The sequence below is a fragment of the Aethalodelphis obliquidens genome, unplaced genomic scaffold, assembly GCF_003676395.1.
Source record: "Aethalodelphis obliquidens isolate GAN/ISIS:26980383/991018 unplaced genomic scaffold, ASM367639v1 scaffold18, whole genome shotgun sequence".
NCBI lineage: Eukaryota > Metazoa > Chordata > Mammalia > Artiodactyla > Delphinidae > Aethalodelphis > Aethalodelphis obliquidens.
In genome coordinates this window covers 21,841,266-21,860,520 of record NW_020837962.1, presented here as the reverse complement: position 1 = coordinate 21,860,520, position 19,255 = coordinate 21,841,266, and the positions used below count along the sequence as shown (strand labels likewise).

Below are 19,255 nucleotides of genomic sequence, written 5' to 3'. Positions count from 1 at the left end.
GTTTTTTGTATTTAAGGCATCCTCCCTAAAACAAAAAGGTTTTGAAAAATTAAATAGAGTATTTTCCTTTCTGATACGTTTTTGCTCTGAACATGAGTTGAGATACAAACATCTTAAGAAGAAAGAAACTGTTCAGGGGTAGTTTTGCTTGTATTTAAGTTATTGTATTTTAATTTATGTATATGAATAAACACTGGACAGTGGAAAACAGACATTTATAGGGTCTGTGTCTAATCAGCAGAATTATAGACTTTATTTTCAATTATGATTTTCATAGACTGGTTTCTGCTATTCGGTCAACAAATGCTTTAGGCTCATAAGTTTTCCACTAAGTGCGTTTCACTTTTTAATATTATTGGGAAGAATTTTGCTTTTATATTTACCTGGAGGGCAATTTCCTTAAACTAATGTTATTTGTTTTATTCTTAGAGGTTCACAGCATTCTCCTTCCTACTTTTAAAAAGTTTCTGAGTGTTTCTGAAGGAGGCCAGCTAATTGTCTTTCCCAGGAGTATTTGATTATGGTCTCTTCATTAGCTTCATTTAGTTTATCTATTTACATGTTTCTCTGATAGCAGTTTGACCTTCTGAGTTCCTCTCCAAGAATGAATGATATCACAGTAGAAGGTGAACTCTTGATAAGAGGTATACTGACCCCTATTGTTCTATGATTGCACTTTTATTGGCCTCTGAGGGTGGACCCATTAAATACAGGAGTTTTAGAATTCTAACGTCTGTTGAAAAGCCAACTTCTTAGAAATGTTAGGTAGCAAAAGTTGAACTGAGATGCAGCTGCTGGAGTTTTGGAGGAAAGGGAGGTGGGACGAACAGATAATCTCTCAGTTAAAGGGTGGATTTTCTTCCTGTTACTGCAAAATAAACACATGGATTAAATTGTTTTATGAAAGCATTCTTTCTAGAAGCTATTTTCAGTTGGGAGTTGATTATATTTAAAAAGAACTTTTTGCCTGGCCAAATTCCTATGGGCTTATATCAATATTTAATCAGTTTTGTCTCCATTCAGGCAGACCTTAAACAGAAAAGAAAGATAAATGGACAGTTTTGGTTATCAGTATCTAAAAGAAGGTATATTGGCCTGGGAGTTAGGAGTTCTGAGGTTTCCATTCCCTAGCCTGCCATGACTTCATATTATCTGCTCTGGGGTTTGGTTTCACCACATGGCAAATAAAGGCAGCAGGAACTTACTGAATGCCAATTATGTATTGTTGCTTTCTTTCTTTCTTTTTTTTTTTTAAGTTGTGGATTAAAATATAGAAGAAGGCAAGAGATTATGAAAAATGTGATCTGTACTAGAGGTGCTAACTTTGGAGGCAAACTCTTGAGATAGCTCCTATCAGCCCACCCTGTCCAAAAATATATACTCTTTTGCTGCTTCCGTTTGTTTTTGTTTTTGTTCTTGTTTTTACTTCTTCCTCTTATCAACTGTCTGAAATTCTGCCAGTTGGAGGCGAACTTATAATAATATGTACATTTTTTTGCAATAAAATGGACCGCCTCTGAAAAGATTGAGTTACCCTGAGTTAATTCAGATTGCTTTCCTCCTTTGTTACCTAAGGGAGATTACCTACAATAAGGGGATGGCTGTCCTGGTAGGAGGGGAAGGAAGGCAGACAGTTTTCAGTGAGAAGCCCTTTAGGCTGTGATAGGAATGGGGGCCCTGATTCTTACAGCAGAGAGAACTCAGCTCTTAGTGGAGGAACCCACCTGTGTAGACTAATGTTTAAGAGCATGTCCTTCACAGTCTAGCATACCTGGGCTCCATCTTGGCTTTGCCACATGACTATAGACAAATTACTAAATATTTCTGAAATTGTTAGCTCAGTACCTGACTCATAGTAAGTACCAAAGGAATGGTAACTGCCTCTATTAAGATGAGGGCATCTGAGCATTTGAAAAAAGGAGACATTAAGAAGTGGTAAAAGAATGCACAAAGGGAGGCCAGAGAGGACCAATGACAGATTTTTTCACACTCTTGTTGTTCAATAGCCAGGAAATGAGGGAGGAGGTAGGCAAATAGGATATTTTCTTGTTTAATTTTTTTTTTCTGTTGTCTTCATGCATTTCATGGTCCCATGTTCTCAGGATTTAGAACTTAGTTGAGTTCTAGTAGATGTTTTAGATTCAAAAGGCATTTGTCATTTTTTTTGCATTTTGCTCTGTTTTGTGGGCTAGCCTGTGAATCTAACACTGTACATGAGAAAATGCATTTCAGAGGGTAAAGAAGTGGCCGGAAAATAAACTCCACTAGCATATTCCAATTTTAAAATTCTAAGACCATCTAAACTGGCCATATCGAAGAACTTTGTGTTTTTCTGTTTTTGTGAGAGGGTAAGAGATGTTCCCTGATGGAGGACAGGGTAGGTTGGATTTGGAATCAGGTTTCCCAGGCTTTACTATTTACTTGTGTATCCAAGTGAAAACAACAACCGCCACTAAACCTCTTTTATAAACAACTCCCAGCTGAAATGGAACAATTTAAATGAGGTCTTCCAACCTGCCTAAACTTAAGCTTCCTCATTCACTCATTCATTGTACACAAATTTGTTAAAACTTCCCTGTAAAAGAAGCTGGTAGGACTAGATGACCCCCAGACCACCTCCAACTATGATATTGGAAATTTAATCTTAGAAAGTATTAAAGTTCTCTTAGGTTTTAGAAAGACACATCCTTGATGATTTTTCTTCCCCTCACCACTCTTCCTGAGAATAAAGTCTTCAAAGTTGTCTGATAAACAAACCAACCAACAAAATCAGCTCAGGCTTTTGGTATATTAAATGCCTTGGGCTTATTATCAGTTGAGAATTTTTTGGTTGCAAGTGATTGAAAGCTCAAGCCTTACTATCTGATCAACAATTGGAAATCTGTTGGTTCATGTAACTGAGAAGTTCAAATGTATGGTCTGGCTGGCTTCAGGTAAAGCTTAATACAGTGGCTTAAAGTATGTCAACAAAGAAGTTTCTCTCTGGCTCTGGGTTTTCCAGTGTTGGCAAAGGAGTGTTGGCAGTCTCCTTAGATCATGTACAATGGATCCTTGGCAGCTCCAGGCTTTTCCCTTAGGCAGTGACAGTTCCATGTATCACATTCCCACATTGCAGTGTTCAGGGGAAGAGAGGTCACCTCCAGAAGCTCCTACACATGCACAGATGTATGATTCACTCTTTCTCATTTGTTTAATCTTGATCACATGCTCATTCCTGAACCTATTGCAGGAAGATGGGGAGATACATTGGTGAGCTTAAGCCCTCTGTAAGAGCTGTAGGTAGGGTCAACCCCATTCAGACACACGGCTGAGAGTGGAGGCCAGGGTATGATCTGAAGGAAAATTGGACACTGTTAGTTTGAGAAGGAAGGAATGGATGCTGGAGATTAGCTCATTTTTAGAGGATTTGGCATGCTGAAACTTGGGCATGTTTTATAAATTTATAAACTTGAAGCTGCTCTTTTTATTTTCTTTCTTTTTTTTTTTAAGCCAAAGTTTTGTTTAAATTGCCAAAACATCTTTAAAAGATTTTTGTATTTGTGGACCCTCTCAAGTCTTGCCTAGTTTTTTCTGTCAACAGGTAGTGATGCAAGTTAGGGCACATCAATACTACATCTTAACGTGAACCTCTGGGATGTTAATAAAATATATAGAGAGTACATATTCAGCTATCTGTAATTCTGTGAAGTCAGGCCAGATGCTTAATGCACCAGTTAGAAACTGTACCACATCTTTCTGGACAATTCCAAAGGGTGTTGGAGAGATAATTAGATTATAGCAGGTCATGGATGCCTTAGAATACTGAATGGTTTTAAAAATGCTATATTAAACTGCTCTTCTGTTCTGATATTTGCCTTTTATTAGTCAACACTTAAAATGTACCTAAAAATAATCACATATCCCTTTTAAGTATATTTCCAAAACATACTGCAGTGGAGTGAGATCTGTCATTACAGGACTTGAGACAGAAATCAAAGAGAAAAAATCAGGTGGTTATTTCCCTGCCTGCTTGTCTGCCCACCCTCTGATACACCCTTATTTTCCCCAGCATCCAAGTTAGACTCTTTTTACACTTTCAGGATTGGGATAAAGATGATTTTTTAAAAACTGAGAAAAAAGCACCCCTTTGGCCTCCCAGGAAAGAGAGGAGAAATTGTGGTTCAGAACAGGGTTAGTACCTGGCCACAACTGATGGGCTGAGACAGCTGGCTAGTGCAAAATGGAAAGCCTGGTGATCCCTACTTTCTAACCTTTTCTCTGCTTTCATGTCTGGCCATGCAGATGATGCATGATCCAACTCCAGCTGATGTAGGCTGTGTCCTTGACCCCTTCCCACTCCCTAATGCCCTGTCACCCTTCTCACTTTGTTTTAAAATGCAAAAAGAGACTTTTAAAATGGACCTTGGAAAAAGCAAACTTAGAGCAAGCAGAGAGTGAATTCTCCCTCTGATACATACTCTGTGTGTGGCCCTGGGAAAAGAACTTCAGTTCTCTGAGCCTCAGTTCTCTCATTTATGAAGATGGAGACATGGGACCCACCTCGTTTTGCTATTATGGACTTCAGTAAAGTGGTGCATTGTAAGAGCTCATTAAATCTGAGAAAGCACTTACCAAGACAAAGCTAAAACTTGTAGATAGTTGCTTTTTATCTTCATAGTGATGAGTAGGGCCAGGATCATTTCAAAAGGCACAATCCACTAATGTTAAATTAAGCTATGTGTTTTAACAGTTTATCTTTGGAAATGAAACAATTTGAGAAACGCTTCTGCTTACTGTCCTGGATGCTCAGACCTTGAGATAACAGTATCTAAGGCTTGTTCTGAGACTTAATTACAAATCAAAGGACAAATTCCTTATTCTTGAAAATGATTAGTATAAAGCATAGCTTTGGAGGAATGGCTTACAGTTATTAAGAGCAGATCAATATATGTCTGATCATTGAGATATGTATTTACTAGATATCATACAAGTGGATTGCTCCAAAGCCACATGATTCTATCTACATAGCTTGCTGTTAATCTCAGCCAAAGCTGTCGTCACTTGCAAACCATCTTATTGTTTCACTGTTTCTGGAGTATTGGTGCTAATTTTAGGTACACAAATAGACTTTCTGAGAGGAAGATTTCCTGAAATTGTTGTCAGATTTATCTTATTTCCAAACCAGCTCTGTATTCTCCTTGTATTTGAGATTACCTCTTTTAGGATTGCTATTTCAGTGCAGTCCAGATTACTTAGGTACATTAACATGTTTAATGTTGAAAGAAACATGTTTAAAGTAGAATCAAAAACTGTTTTATATTATATCTGCTTATAAATGACTATGGAAACTGTCCCTCATTGGTACTTCTGGGAGAAGCAGATGTACTAAAATTAGTACTTTTCCCTTAAAAACTGGCATGTATTGATTATCATCTGCAAGATTTTTTAAGGGATAAAGTATTATCGATTGATTAGATTTGGACTAAGCGAATGTTTCACAATACCATCTAGTCCAAATAAAAATAGTTAAAAATTATCATGGGAAATTCTTTAAAATATAAATCTATTTAAATTTCCTGACCGTGATTTATGACAAATATGTTATAGATAGATTAAAGTATGTCTGTAGTCCCCTCTGCTTCACTTCCTTCATATTCTAAGTGATTAACTGTAAATTTGGGGAATTTAAAAGCATTTTATAATTCTTTCATTAGTTAAACTTTTGTTCCTTTTGTTTGATATTTAAAATGTATTAGTGCTACAAATTTACAAATACTTCACTAGGTTTCATACGTGTGTTTAAAAATTAAGATCTAGACTTGACAAGTTTTATTAAAAGTGCACAAATATTGCCAATATTTATTTATGTTTTAATGAGCTTTTATTCTTAATAATTTGTTTTTTTAAATGAGGATAGAATTGAAATATGATTAACAAAGTGTTACTTTTAAACATGAGTAATTTTTGTTTGGGAGGAAGCTTTTTGGTAGTTTAATTCTCATGTTTACATAGAAGCAATACAGAAACTATTTGAGTCACTTCCCAAGCAGCTCCTCTTTGTTTCCTTTGCTAGCCCAGGGAACAGACTTGTCTCTCTGAAGTCCTCCCCTGCTTCCCTGGGGCAAGTCAGAAATAAGCTTATCAGATCACATCTTATTGACAAAGAGCAAAGCTTATTGGCTGACAAAAGAAGGGAAAAGAACAAGTAAAATGTAAATGACAGAGGTTTGTTGTCCAAAAATCCTAGGTTAACATTGTTTTTTAAATAAATTTTTTGGAAGTAGGGTTTACATCTTTTTATATTTGCTTGATTTTTACTTTAGAATTTTAAGTGCAGTAAAAGCTAAGAGTTTTATCTATATTTTGTAAACTGTAATTAAGTTATCAATATTATCATCATTATTGTTGTTGGTATTGCTGTTATTACTTGTTCCTTGTAAGCAAATCTTTCTATCTTATCTTTGAAAGAAGTTAGAGAAAATTATGTTGCATCTTATGTGTTTCCAGTGTAGTTTTCTAAAAGAAAGTAGACATGACTTTCAGATAGAAAGTAGACGTAGCTTTCTGGCAGGAAGTAGAAATATTATAAATATTGAAATAAATTATTATAAATGTTAAGTAATTATAAAGATGTTTTATATCATATTTATATCCTATATTCTTGACCAAACAAAAATAATCTTAAGGAACTTTTAAATCATATTTATTTCTTGTCTTCTTGACCGAACAAAATAAAATATTACCATCTCCATTCTAATGCAGCTGATAATTTAATAATTGCATAGCAGGTGCAGGAACTTGTTCTGGGTACTCTGAAGATGATATTAAGGTATGTGCTATAAGTCTGGTCATGTTGACTCATTCACTGTTTTCCAAAGGCTCTCTAACCAACCTTCTAAAGTTGCTCTATCCACTAATACATAGATTATAGGTGGGCCAAAACCATCTCATGACAGCTAGGTACTGGCTCCTAAGCAATCCCAAAGAACAAAGAAACCTGACCTTAGTCCATGGTTGAGAAGGTCAGGAGCAATTTAAGCAGTGTACTCTGGGCTACAAAACTGTATTTGAAATGAGACTTACAACAGTTAAAGAGGGAAAGTTTTTGAATAGACATTAAGGAAAGAACCAAAACTGCTAAAATAGCAACAATTTGAGAGGAAGAGAGAGCCACAGTAGGTGGATTTTGAAGTCTTTACCAGTTACTATGGTGGTAAGTGCAAGCAAGGAAGACAGAAGAAATTGAGAACATTCACGATGCATGTTCCCTTCATCCATCCTTGTCATGAATTTTGGGGAAGAATAGAAGAGGTTGCTGAATTACAGAGGCCAGTAAGGAAGAAAAGAGAAGTTCATAGATTTGAGCAAAGTAACAGTATCAATGTAATGAGACTAGTATTCCAATAATGGTGATATTAATGAAAAGACTGGTGGAAAGCTAAGTGTAGACCAAAATCCTAAAATTTGATGGCAGAGGAGGGGAAAGGTAGTCAAAAATGGAGATTCGTTACTAATTTGGGCTTTTAAGGACTATGACCTGACTCTTCTCGTACCATTCTTAGGCCCTTCCAGGAAACAGTGTTGAGGTTTTCCAAAAGCTTTTCGTCGTAAGTTTACAATAGAGTCCGTGGGATTCCCGAGTTATTGTCTGTTCTGCATCCAGGAATGTAATCCCTGGACGAGGAAGGGTCTTCTCTGTATGGAAAGGAAACCATCTACTTTAGGATGGTGAAAGCTGACACCTGCCGAGAAAGCTAGAATGGCCTAACTAAGCCGTGCCCATTAAATGGGGGGGGGTGTGTGCATGAGCCCACAAGTCACAGTAAATCATCCACATGTCCATTAGGAATATGGGGCAGCTCTCAGAGCCTTCTGGTTTGTATCCAGATTAACATCTAGTCTAACACTGTAATGTTAGTGGAGGCAATGGAGTCATCCAAAATATGCATCCAGAACAAACGTATAGGTCTTAGAACATGGAATAAAAGTACTGTGGCATTAAGGGTTCATTGTAATTTGTAACAGAAAGTACCTAAAAGAAAGCATTCAGAGAAAAGTTATACCAGTTCAGAATATGCCATCTACCATGTAATGTGCCAGAATCCTAACAGGCATTTCTGTTTACACTTGGCCCTTCTGAACCTCATTCCTGCCTTTGACTTATCCTTTATGAACAACATCCTTCATTAGTAAACAAATGAACACATTTCTTCACTCATCAGTTAAAGAAAACCACTAATTGTCCTGTTAGTCTCAAGGATTGATTTTGGTGGAATTATGCCCCAATGGTATTTTTTCCCTCAGTATCTCTAATATGGGATACTTACAATCTTATTTAAAAACAAATGCATGTTGTTTGAGAGGAGACAAAATGACTCCAAATACTATGCTGTTAGGACCCAGTTATCCATGTCTTAATGGTAAGAAATGAATTGACCACTACTGCCTATTTTCATCAGACTTGTTGCAATCAACTGTTCCAATTCACTTTATAGTTTACAGCCATTAAATGACACTGTTAAGTTGTAGAAAGTTAGAAAAGAATGATAATAAGAGGAAAATAAAAATAGAGCCTTTAAGATTTTAATAACTTCTATCTATATGTAAACAAATTAAATTAGGAAAACATGTATTGTACATATTGCTTTTGTACTTATTATTATAACTTCTTTTCACTTAAGAAAATTGTGAACTTGTCTCTGCACTATCAAATGTGCCTGGATATCATCAGTCATAATGGGAGCCATTATACAGTATGCCATTGTTTGCAGAGATAGCAACCACCATGACTAGCCTGTCTTTCCCAGCATTTGCATGCTTTTCAATTTTTCCAGATTATAAGCAAGAGTATGAGGAAAATGTTTCCAATGAAATCTTTGTGCTCAAATTTATTAAGATAACTTCTTTGAGGTAAAATTGATGCTTCATAGAGCTGACACTTTTTAAATGAATTTGCTGTGATTACAAGATTGCCCTCCAGAAAGGATGTATTCTCCCACTCCCTGCACCCTCAACAACTTTGGGTAGTGCTCATCTTCATTTTAATAGGAGATAAATTTGGTCTTGATATTGTTTAAATTTGTATATGTAGAAGGAGCACATTTTCTTTCTTTTTGGGTGAGAGGGCATGTTCTTTTACTTCATTTCCTCCCTCCGTCCTCTTTTTTTTTTTTTTTTTTTTGCTTTTTGGGTAATTTTGTCTATGTCATCCATTTTTTTGAGAAGTCAAACACAGAGAAGTACAGAGAATAATGAAATAGAATATGCACCACCTAGAATTAACAGAGGTTAACATTTCATTTATTTTAATTATTTATTGCTTTAGATCCTTAATTCAAAACAGAATATAAGAATATTATAAAGTTGAAATATCCTTCATTTTCTCTCTCATCTACTTACCTCTTTCCTTCCCCAGAAGCATCCATCCACTGTGGCGAATTTGGTGCTGTGTTTTCAGTCTATGTTTTCTTATTTGTTTAATTAAAATTAGGGTCAGCTGTGAGCCCTAAAAACTTAAGAGTGACTTAACATGGAAGTTGATTTCCCACTTGTGAAAAAGTCCAGATAGGTAGTCCAGGGGGAGCATGGCCCTCCACACAGTCGGTGACCTGGGATTCTTCTAGTTTGTTGCCTTATAGTGGGTGGCTTTGATCTCATAATTCAAAATAGTGACATCCTCTTTCCACAAAGGACAGAAAAAGGAATTAAAAATACATTAGTATTAATAATTACCTACCTGTTATAAAAATTAACTTATTTTAATGATAATTATCATTAATAAGCTGCAAACTTGCGTTCAGTTGTCCCTCTGTACAAATAAGACTACAAGGAACATTCTTTTACGTATCTCCTCCTCTGCATGGGTGAGCTTCTCTGGCTTATGTACCTAGAAATGGAATTTCTGGGTCTTAGGGTATGACTATAGGTATAGGTCACTATACTAGATACTGCAAAATTCTTCTCTTTGTTAGCGTTCTTTCAGCTGCAAATAACAGACAATAGAGTTCAAAGTGGCTAAAATAAAGAAATTTATTACCTCACATACCAAGAAGTCCAGGGGTAGAGGTGGTCTAGACTTGGTTTATTCATTGACTCAATGGCTTGCTCTCCTCATGGTTACAAGGAATCAAATGCAGACAAAACAATGGCCAAAGTTATTGTATCTCTTTGTTTCTTTTGAAGGGCAGGGAAACTTTTCCTAGAAACTTCCTCCACCTGGCTTTCTTTCATATCTTATTGGCTAAAACTGAATCACACCCGAAGTTGATTACGTACAAGGTTAGATAAGACCATGATGACTACGTGGGGATAGGGCCAGTTTACCTCGAAGAATGTTATCAGGAGGAAGGAGATACCTGAACAAAATATGCTGTTAGGAAGGAAGATGGGGAAAGGTGGGTGACAAGTAGACAATAAGCAGTGTCTGCTGTATTCCTAAAGTAGCTGCTACATTCCCATCAGTAGTACACGAGTCCTTGATTGTCAGGGCTTTTGTTTGTTTTTGCCAATCTAATGAGCACAAAATAGTACTCTTTGTTGTATTCCTTGGCATTTGTCGGCTTCTGGTGGGTTGCATACCTTTTCAGACACTTAATAGGCCTTCTGGGTTTTCTCTTCTGTGAAATGCCTTATTTATGTTTCTTTGCCTTGATTTCTCCGGAGACATTTGCGTTTTTCTTATTGATTTGTAGCAATTAAAAAAATATATTCTGAATAATAATTATTTGTCTATAAAGTTGTATTGGAGGTGCCTTCTGCCAATGTATGGCTTGTCTTTTAACTTTTAATTTAAAAAATAAGTTTTTGTAACTTAAAGGTTTGTACTTTTTGTGTCTAGTTCAAAGAATCATTTTCTACATTAAGGTCATATAAATATTATTCTATTCTTTTTCTTATTGAATTTTAATTGGTTAACAACCTTTTGTATACTGTATACTAGCAATTTTTAAAGTAATGTGAGGACTCTTCCACAGGATTTGTAAGATTAAAACTGCTTTTATGATGGTATTAAAATGTTATTTGCCTTTTTCACTCATTCTTTTATACACGTAAAGTGGAGTCTTAAAGAGGCTGCATGACCTGTGATACCACAGCAAATTGGAAATGCCAAAGCAGAGATGGGGACCCAGTTATCTCTTCTTACATCAAACATTAAAATGATTTGCAGGACTGTAAACAGTGCTATTTTTCTGAATAAGACTTTTTGTTTGTTGGAATATAGCTTTTTTTCTCACAAAATATGCTATTTATATAAATGTATATTGGGTTATTCTTATTTTTAAATGAATTTATAAGTATTTTAAAAAGTTCTGTTTTAACCAGTAACATATTAAACATTGAAAAATATAATCCACATAAATAAAAGCTCTTTGGTGTACTCAACAATTTTTAAGGATATAAAGGAGTCCTGAAACCAAACGTTTGTGAAATGTTGCTGTATATGAACAGTAATTTTTCATTCAGAAATTCCCTTGCCTCATAGCTCGGTGTCAAAAATTAGAACATTTATTTCATTCTCCTTGGGAAAATATGATTTGGAAAACAGTTCTCTTCCCATATACATCAATGTATTAGTTAAAGATAATTAACTTGAATTATCTATAATTTTTATTATTCATCTACTGCAGTCATCCGTTAGCCCAATGGGTACCATAAAACAATAGAAAGAGCATAAGTTTTGATGTCAGACAGACCTGGCTTGGATCCCCAGCATGGACACTCTGTAGCTTAAGCTAGTAACTCAATCTGTCTGAACCTCAGTGTTGGGAGGGAGTAGTCCATCTGGTTGTGTGTCTTTCTCATTAGGAAGAGAGGAATGTGGCTGAGCAGGGCTTGGGGAAGCAGATCCTGACGGAGCTGCACTTCAGAAACAACAATTGGATCTTAATTAAGTGGAATGTTCTCCCACTGCTCAGTGTTGTGGTTAAGGGCATTAGCTTTGTAGCCAGACCTCCTGGTTCATTGCCCAGTTCTACTTGCTAACTGAGTTAATTAAATTGTGGATGAATTACTTTACCTGTGTGTGTTTTTGAATATCCCCATATATAAATTGGGAGTAATAATACTCTCTATACCAGAAGGGTTGTTGTGAGAATTAACTGAGATACAACGTCTAAAACCATTTTACAGTGTTGCCGCACGATAGATGCTTACCATTTCAGTTGTAGTCGCTCTATTAGTTTAAGTAATTATCTGTTGCCTCATAACAAACCACCCCGAAACTTAGTGCCCTTAAAATAAAACCAAAGATGTATTTTGTGCACAAATCTCAATAGTTACACATCATCTCTGCTCACATGGCATCAGCTGTGGTGGCTGACCTGGGGGCTGGAGGATCTACTTTCGAGTTGGTTGACTCACACAATTGATGCTGACTTCTTCTTAGAGCTCAGCCAGGGCTGTGTACTGGGTACCTCTGTACTCTCCAAGTTGGCCTCTTCACGGGTTGCTTAGGCTTCCTCATGGCATGATGGCTGGGTTCTAAGAGTGAACATCTCAAAAGAAACAGGGAGAAGTCCATCACATTTTTATAACTTGTCCTCGGTAGTCACTTACTTAACGTTATTTCCATTAGTCACAAATCCATCCAGATTTAATAGGAGGGAACACAGACACCCACCTCTCCATGGGAGGAGTGTGAAAGTCACATTGTAAGAAGACTAAGAAGACCAGGAGATACCGTTGCAGTCATCTATGAAGAATATAGTTTGCCGCAATAGGAGTCTACTGACCTATTAGATAACATAATATCCTTGGCATTCTTAATCACCAGCAGCAACAACCTCAACTCTGTGTATCAGAACCATCTTAGTGCTTTTTACAAAATGTAGATAGTGGGCAACTTTTCATTTCTTTTCAGTATTTTTCTCTATTTCTTGCCTTTTTTCAGTGTTGAGCACTTACTAATATAATTAAATATTTAAATGAGAGGATTAACAATTTTTACAGCGTATCTAGATAGTCTATATTCTACGAATATAGAATTTCTTAAAGAAGTTGAAAGTCTGTTTTACTCCTTCTTTCTCTGTTTGGTCATATTCCTAGTGGCAGTGACTTCTAGAATGAAAGAAAAGGAAGAAAGGAAATGATTCTACTCACAAATATTTCTAGGTTAAATGTTGGGTTCCTTAGGGCAAACCTCAGTCACCAAACGTAGCCCATAAAACCATGAAATGTGGTTCTCACTGCCTTATCCTTAGAACTGCGGGTTGCAGACAACTGATGAGCTACTGGTGAACTTGGACAGAGAACAGTTTCTCTTCATCTGTCAGGAAAGGCAGGCACACAGAAAATATGTGAGTACATTTGATATTGATAAGACTCATGCAAATGAATGTGCAAATAAGGCAGTGCTCTTGAGATTTTGGGAAATGGCCAAAGAGGCTGTTTTGTACCCCCCTAAGACTTTGGATCTGCCTCTGATCTCACACAAAGCCATCTCTTTTGCTTAAACGTGTCTTATTCTTAAAGATGCCAGGCTTAGTTCTTTGAAACATTTAACTTATCTTTGCAGCTGTAATATATTTCTTCCCTTCAAATGGCAAAATTGTTCACTTATTTCAGGTTTGAGGTGAAAGCAGAGTGAAATATGGAGGCAAAGGATCAGTTTCAAAGAGGAACGATACTTTATAACAATTTAGTCTACTTTTAAGTGGCAAGTGTTGTTATATATATAGGAAATAGTAAAGTACATGGGAATAAACAGTGGACTGAATGTCACTCTGGGGACTTAAAAGGAGTTAAGGCAACTTCTCAAGTAGATTAATTTACTCCTGGGGATAGTTTACAAGATAGTAGATTTTTGGTTCAGTATAATTTTCATTTATTCAGCACATATTATGTTCCAGGTCCTCTTCTATGCACTTTACTTACTGATATTAATTTATTCAATTCTCTCAACACCTCTGTGAAGTAGTTAATACCATTATCCCCCAATTATAGCCTAGAACAAAGTGAAAACTTGCCCGAGATCACTATGTACAGCCATCAGGCTTCATACCCAGGCTGACTGGCTCTAGGATCCAAGCAATCCAAGTTTTTACCAACTGCTTCTTATTGCCTTGCAGATGAGTTGTGGCTTTTTGTTTTGTTTTGTTTTAAGTTATGGTGCTTGGAAATTTTGCATTAGATGATTTTAATTTTGCAGCAGTGCTTGGCAACTTTTGCATTAGATCAAGAGAATATAGTACGTATCTGCAAGGGATTCTTTCAGAGTTCACATAAGAAAACCAAAGGCAAGGCAGATCTCAGAAAGGGAGATTAGGCAGTAAATTATTAAATTTCAGGCTCATTGCTCAACTTTCCTTGCATCTGGCAGTCAAGTCAAGTGTATTTAGAATCTGGGAGAGGGTTTGATACCCTGCACTGCTATTTGTAACAAGAACTTGGGTGAGTTACTTCATCTCTCCTGGGGATATTAACAGCTATCCCACCAGCCTCAAGGGGTTGTTGGAAAGAGCAAATGAATTATCATGGTTATAAATCCAGTTGCAAAATATAAAGTCCTCATTTACTGTTAGTTATTGTTATAATTAAGCATAATTTCTTTTAGAAAAGCATTTCAGAAATACCTACTTTGAAAATTACATTTTGTAGTTTGTCCCCGTGTTTGATACAGGTATGTCAACTGTTTAGCACGGTGCTTAGCTTATGGTCACACTCAGTAGAATCTACTAATCATTATTTAATTTCTAGAAGATGTCTTCAGATTGGGGAAGCAATAAAAGGAAAATATCTCCTGGACAGGACAGAAGCTGCTGAACAAAATCTGAAATATGGGTCTAAGAAGCCTTTCCTAGCTGGCAGGGGCTGTGTGATACTGAGGAGATTTAGGAAATTGAAGTCACATTGTCAGTGTTCAGTGATAATAATCCCTCTCATTTCTACTGTCTATTTATGTACTCATGTGCCAAGGCTGATCTATTCATGGTGGCCCTCTGAGGACCATTAAGTGTTCTGAGGTCATATCCGGGTTTGATAAAATAGAGTGTTATGATCACTGCCTCCAGTATTTGCCATCCCTAGACTATTCTTTAAAGTTTCTGAGATACCTTCGATTCTACTTCTTAATCATACCGTCGCCGCAGCCCTCTACATTTGTCAGGGTTATCAGTGTTCCCGTGTGACACAAGGAAACAGACTATGACCCCTTTTCTTCTATCTCTGTGTTTGTCCCACTAGAGTGTGCTGTCATGGCTTTGTACATCCCTTCTGAGGTCTCAGCCCCTATCTTGGAATCTAGTATGGATTTGGACACATGATAGATGATCCATATAGCTTTGCTGAATTAAATTTTAGTGAATTAAAATTTTGTTCCGAACTGAATGACTGATGCTTAAGAATAAAGCCTCAAACCTCAAAAATGGAGCTGTTAGCACTTCCCTCATTTTTCCTAAACACCAGCTATTTCAGTTGTGTAAAGCATGTGACTCCAGTAGGTGGAAAGGATGCGTAGGGTAATTTAACTGACTGATTTGGTTCTCAGGTCATTTTTGTCAGAATGGTCAGCAGACTAGGCAGCTGTCTAGAAACCACGAGGGTTTGTGAACAGGATTCCAAAAAAGGAGCCAATCGCTAGTCTAGTGACCATGGGGAGTAGGGAAAAAAAGCTCATAGATAGGAATGAATGCTTCTTCCCAATGAATCCTTCTGACATTTAGGCTTCTTATGTTTTGTCCACAGCTCACCTTAACCTTTTATTTTCTTTGTGCATGCCCAGCAGAAGTTTATTTTCCAGATCCCATTTACTGACATCTCTGGTTTATCTGTACATTTCACTTCCTTTTCTAGCTGTTTAATAAAGGTCATGTTTATAACTCTAGTATTGATTGTTTCCCCAGTAGGCCCAGGCATCAGCTTCTGTAATGTCCAGTGGAATCCCTTTCCATAAGACAGAAAGGAGTATCTGAGTTTTCATAGATCTGAGTAATGACTTTTGGTCTGCAGAAATATAGATCCTAGTAATAATAATACCTTACTGTATGCTGGTCACAGTCATAAAATTAATATTTTTAAAATGAACTATTTAGTGGCATTTAGTACATTCACAATGTTGTGCATCTACCACTTCTATCTAGTTCCAAAACATTTCATCACCTCAAAAGGAAACCCATACCCATTAGATAGTTATTCCCCATTTTCTCCCACCTCCCTCAGCTCCTGGCAACCACCAAAACCTCCTGCTGTCTGTTTCTATGGATTTGCCAGTCTGGATGTTTCACATAAATGGGATCATACTGTTTGTGTATGGATTCTTTCAGTTTTAACGTTTTTATTTTTTATGGCTGAGTAATATTCCAATGTATGTATATACCAGAATTTGTTTATTCATTCATCGGTTGAAGGACATTTGGGTAGTTTCTACACTTTTGCTATTATGAATAATGCTTCTATAAACATTAGTGTACACGTTTCTGTGTGGAAATAAATTTTCATTTCTCTGGGTCATTGTAATTCAATTGTAAATTCTAGTCCAATTTATCTCTTTTTTTTTCTTTTGTTGCTGTGTTTTGATGTCATAGCTAAGAATCCATTGCCAAATCCAAGGTCATGAAGATATACTTGTACAGTTTCTTCTGAGAGTTTTATGGTTTTAACTCTTATATTTAGGCTGTTTATCCATCTGTAATTAGAGTTTATATGTGGAGTGAAGTAGGGTACAACTTAATTCTTTTGCATGTGGGTATCCAGTTATCCCAGTACCATTTGTTGATGATACTGTTCTTTTCATGTTAAATCATCTTGGCACCCTTACTGAAATTCAAATAGCCATAGATATTTAGGTTTAATTCTGGACTCTCAGTTTTATTTCATTGATCCACATCTATCCTATGTGAGTACCACACTATTTTGATGACTGTGTTTTGAAATCAGGAAGTGTGGGACCTGCAATTTTGTTTTCATTTTTCAATATTGTTTTAGCTATTGGAGGCCCCTTACAATTCCATATGAATTTGAAAATTAGCTTTTCAAATTATGCAAAAAAAAAAGCCATTGGAATTTTGATAGGGATTTCATTGAAATTGTAGATCACTTTAGGTAATATTGCTATCTAATAATATTAAGACTTTCTATCCATGAATATGTGATATCATTCTATTTATTTGTCTTTAATATATTTCAAAATATTTTATTGTTTTTATTATATAAATCTTTCACCTCCTTGGTTAAATTTATTTCCAGGCATTTCATTATTTTTGATATTATTATAAGTGGATTTGATTTCTAATATCTGTAGATTATTCATTAGTGGTGGGTATAAACACAAGTGTTTTTTATATATTATCTTATTTGTTGAATTCAGTTGTTAGCTTCTAGTAAATTTTTTTGTGGATTCTTTGAGATTTTCTGTATATGCAAGATCATGTCATCTGCAAATAGAGATAGTTTGACTGCTTCTTTTCTAATTCATACGCCTTTTATTTCTTTTTCTTGCCTAGTTGCTCTGGCTAGAACTTCTAGTACAATGTTGAATAGCAGTGGTGATGCTTGCTGTAGATTTTTCATAAATGCTCTTTATCATTTTGTGGAAGTTCCTTTTTATTCCTAGTTTTCTGCCTGTTTTTTTGTTTTGTTTTGTTCTGTTCTGTTTAGTCAAGAAAGTATATTAGATTTTGTCAAATGCTTTTTCTGCATCAACTGAGTTGATCATGTGTGGTTTTTTTCCCTTCCTACTATTAAAAATATTGCATTCATTGATTTCCTTATGTTGAACCACCCACGCATTCCTGGAATATTCACAGTTGGTCATGGTGTGAATATACTGTTGGTCTGGTTTGCTAGTGTTTTGTTGAACATTTTGTGCATCTACAGTCATAAGCAGTATTAGTCTATAGTTTTTATTTTGTGTAGTGTAATCCTACCCTTACAGAATGAGTTAGCAAGTCTTTACTCCTCTTCTGTTTCTTGAAAGAGGTTGAGAAGGATTAGTGTTAATTTTTATTTAAATGTTTGAGAGAATTCACCAGTGAAACCATATGGTACTGGGCTTTTCTTTGTTGGGAGGTTTTTCATACTGATTAAATCTCTTTACTTTTTTTTTTTTTTTTTGCGGTACGCGGGCCTCTCACTGTTGTGGCCTCTCCTGTTGCGGAGCACAGGCTCCGGACGTGCAGGCCCAGGGGCCATGGCTCACGGACCCAGCCGCTCTGCAGCATGTGGGATCTTCCCGGACTGGGGCACGAACCCACGTACCCTGCATTGGCAGGTGGACTCTGAACCACTGCGCCACAAGGGAAGCCCTAAATCTCTTTACTTTTTATAGGTGTGTTGAGATAATCTGTTTCTTCTTTAATCAGTTTTTGTAGTTTGTGTGTTTCTAGAAATTTGCCCATTTCATCTAGGTTATCCAATTTGTTGATGCACAATTGTTTATTGTATTCTCTTATAATCAGTTTTATTTCTCTAAGGTTGGAGGTAATGTCCTCACTTTCATTTTTCATTTCATCTATATATTAGTCTTTCTGTTTATCTGTCAGTCTAACTAAAGATTTGTCAATCTTGTTGATGTATGAAAGAACTAAATTTTGATTTCATAGACTTTGTTGTTTTTCTCTTCTCTGTTTCACTTATCTGTGCAGTGATCTTTATCATTTCCTTTATCTGCTAGCTTTGGGTTTAGCTTGCTATTCTTTTTCTAGTTCCTTAAGGTGTAAAGTTAGGTTATTGATTTGAGATTTTTCTTCTTTTGTAACGTATACATTTTCGCTATAAATTTCCACCTAAGCATTGGTTTCACTACATCTAAACTAATTCAGTATGTTTTATTTTCATTTGTCAGAAGACATTTTCAAAATTTCCTTTATGATTTCTTCTTTGACCTATTGGTTAAGATTATGGTGTTTAATTTTCATGTAATTTTGAATTTTTTAGCTTTCTTCCTGTTACTGATTTTTAGCTTTATTCCATTGTGTTGAAGAAGATACTTTGTTTCAATCTTTATAAATTATTGAAATTTATTTTGGGCCTAACATGGTATATTTTGAAGATGTTCCACATGCAATTGGAGAGAATGTTTATTCTGCTGTTGATGATGGAATGATCTATATATGTCTCTTAGGTCTAGTTTGATTATAGTGTTATTCAAGGCCTCGTATTTCCTTACTGGCTTCATGTCTAGATGCTCTATTTATTGTTGGAAGTGAGGTATTGAAATCTTCAACTGTTCCTGTAGAACTGTTTACTTCTCTTTATTTATATATTTTGGGTCTCTTTTGTTAAATGCATATGTATTTATAATTTTCATATCTTCTTGATGTTTTGACCCTTTTATCAATCT

The 19,255-nt window shown here is 35.9% G+C and overlaps 1 protein-coding gene across 1 annotated transcript in view; it reads left to right on the top strand.

The window, feature by feature from the left end:
• The window catches only part of MACROD2 (mono-ADP ribosylhydrolase 2), a 1,989,594-nt gene that overhangs the window by 326,504 nt on the left and 1,643,835 nt on the right, over positions 1–19,255 (top strand). The gene's annotated exons all lie outside the window — the stretch shown is intronic.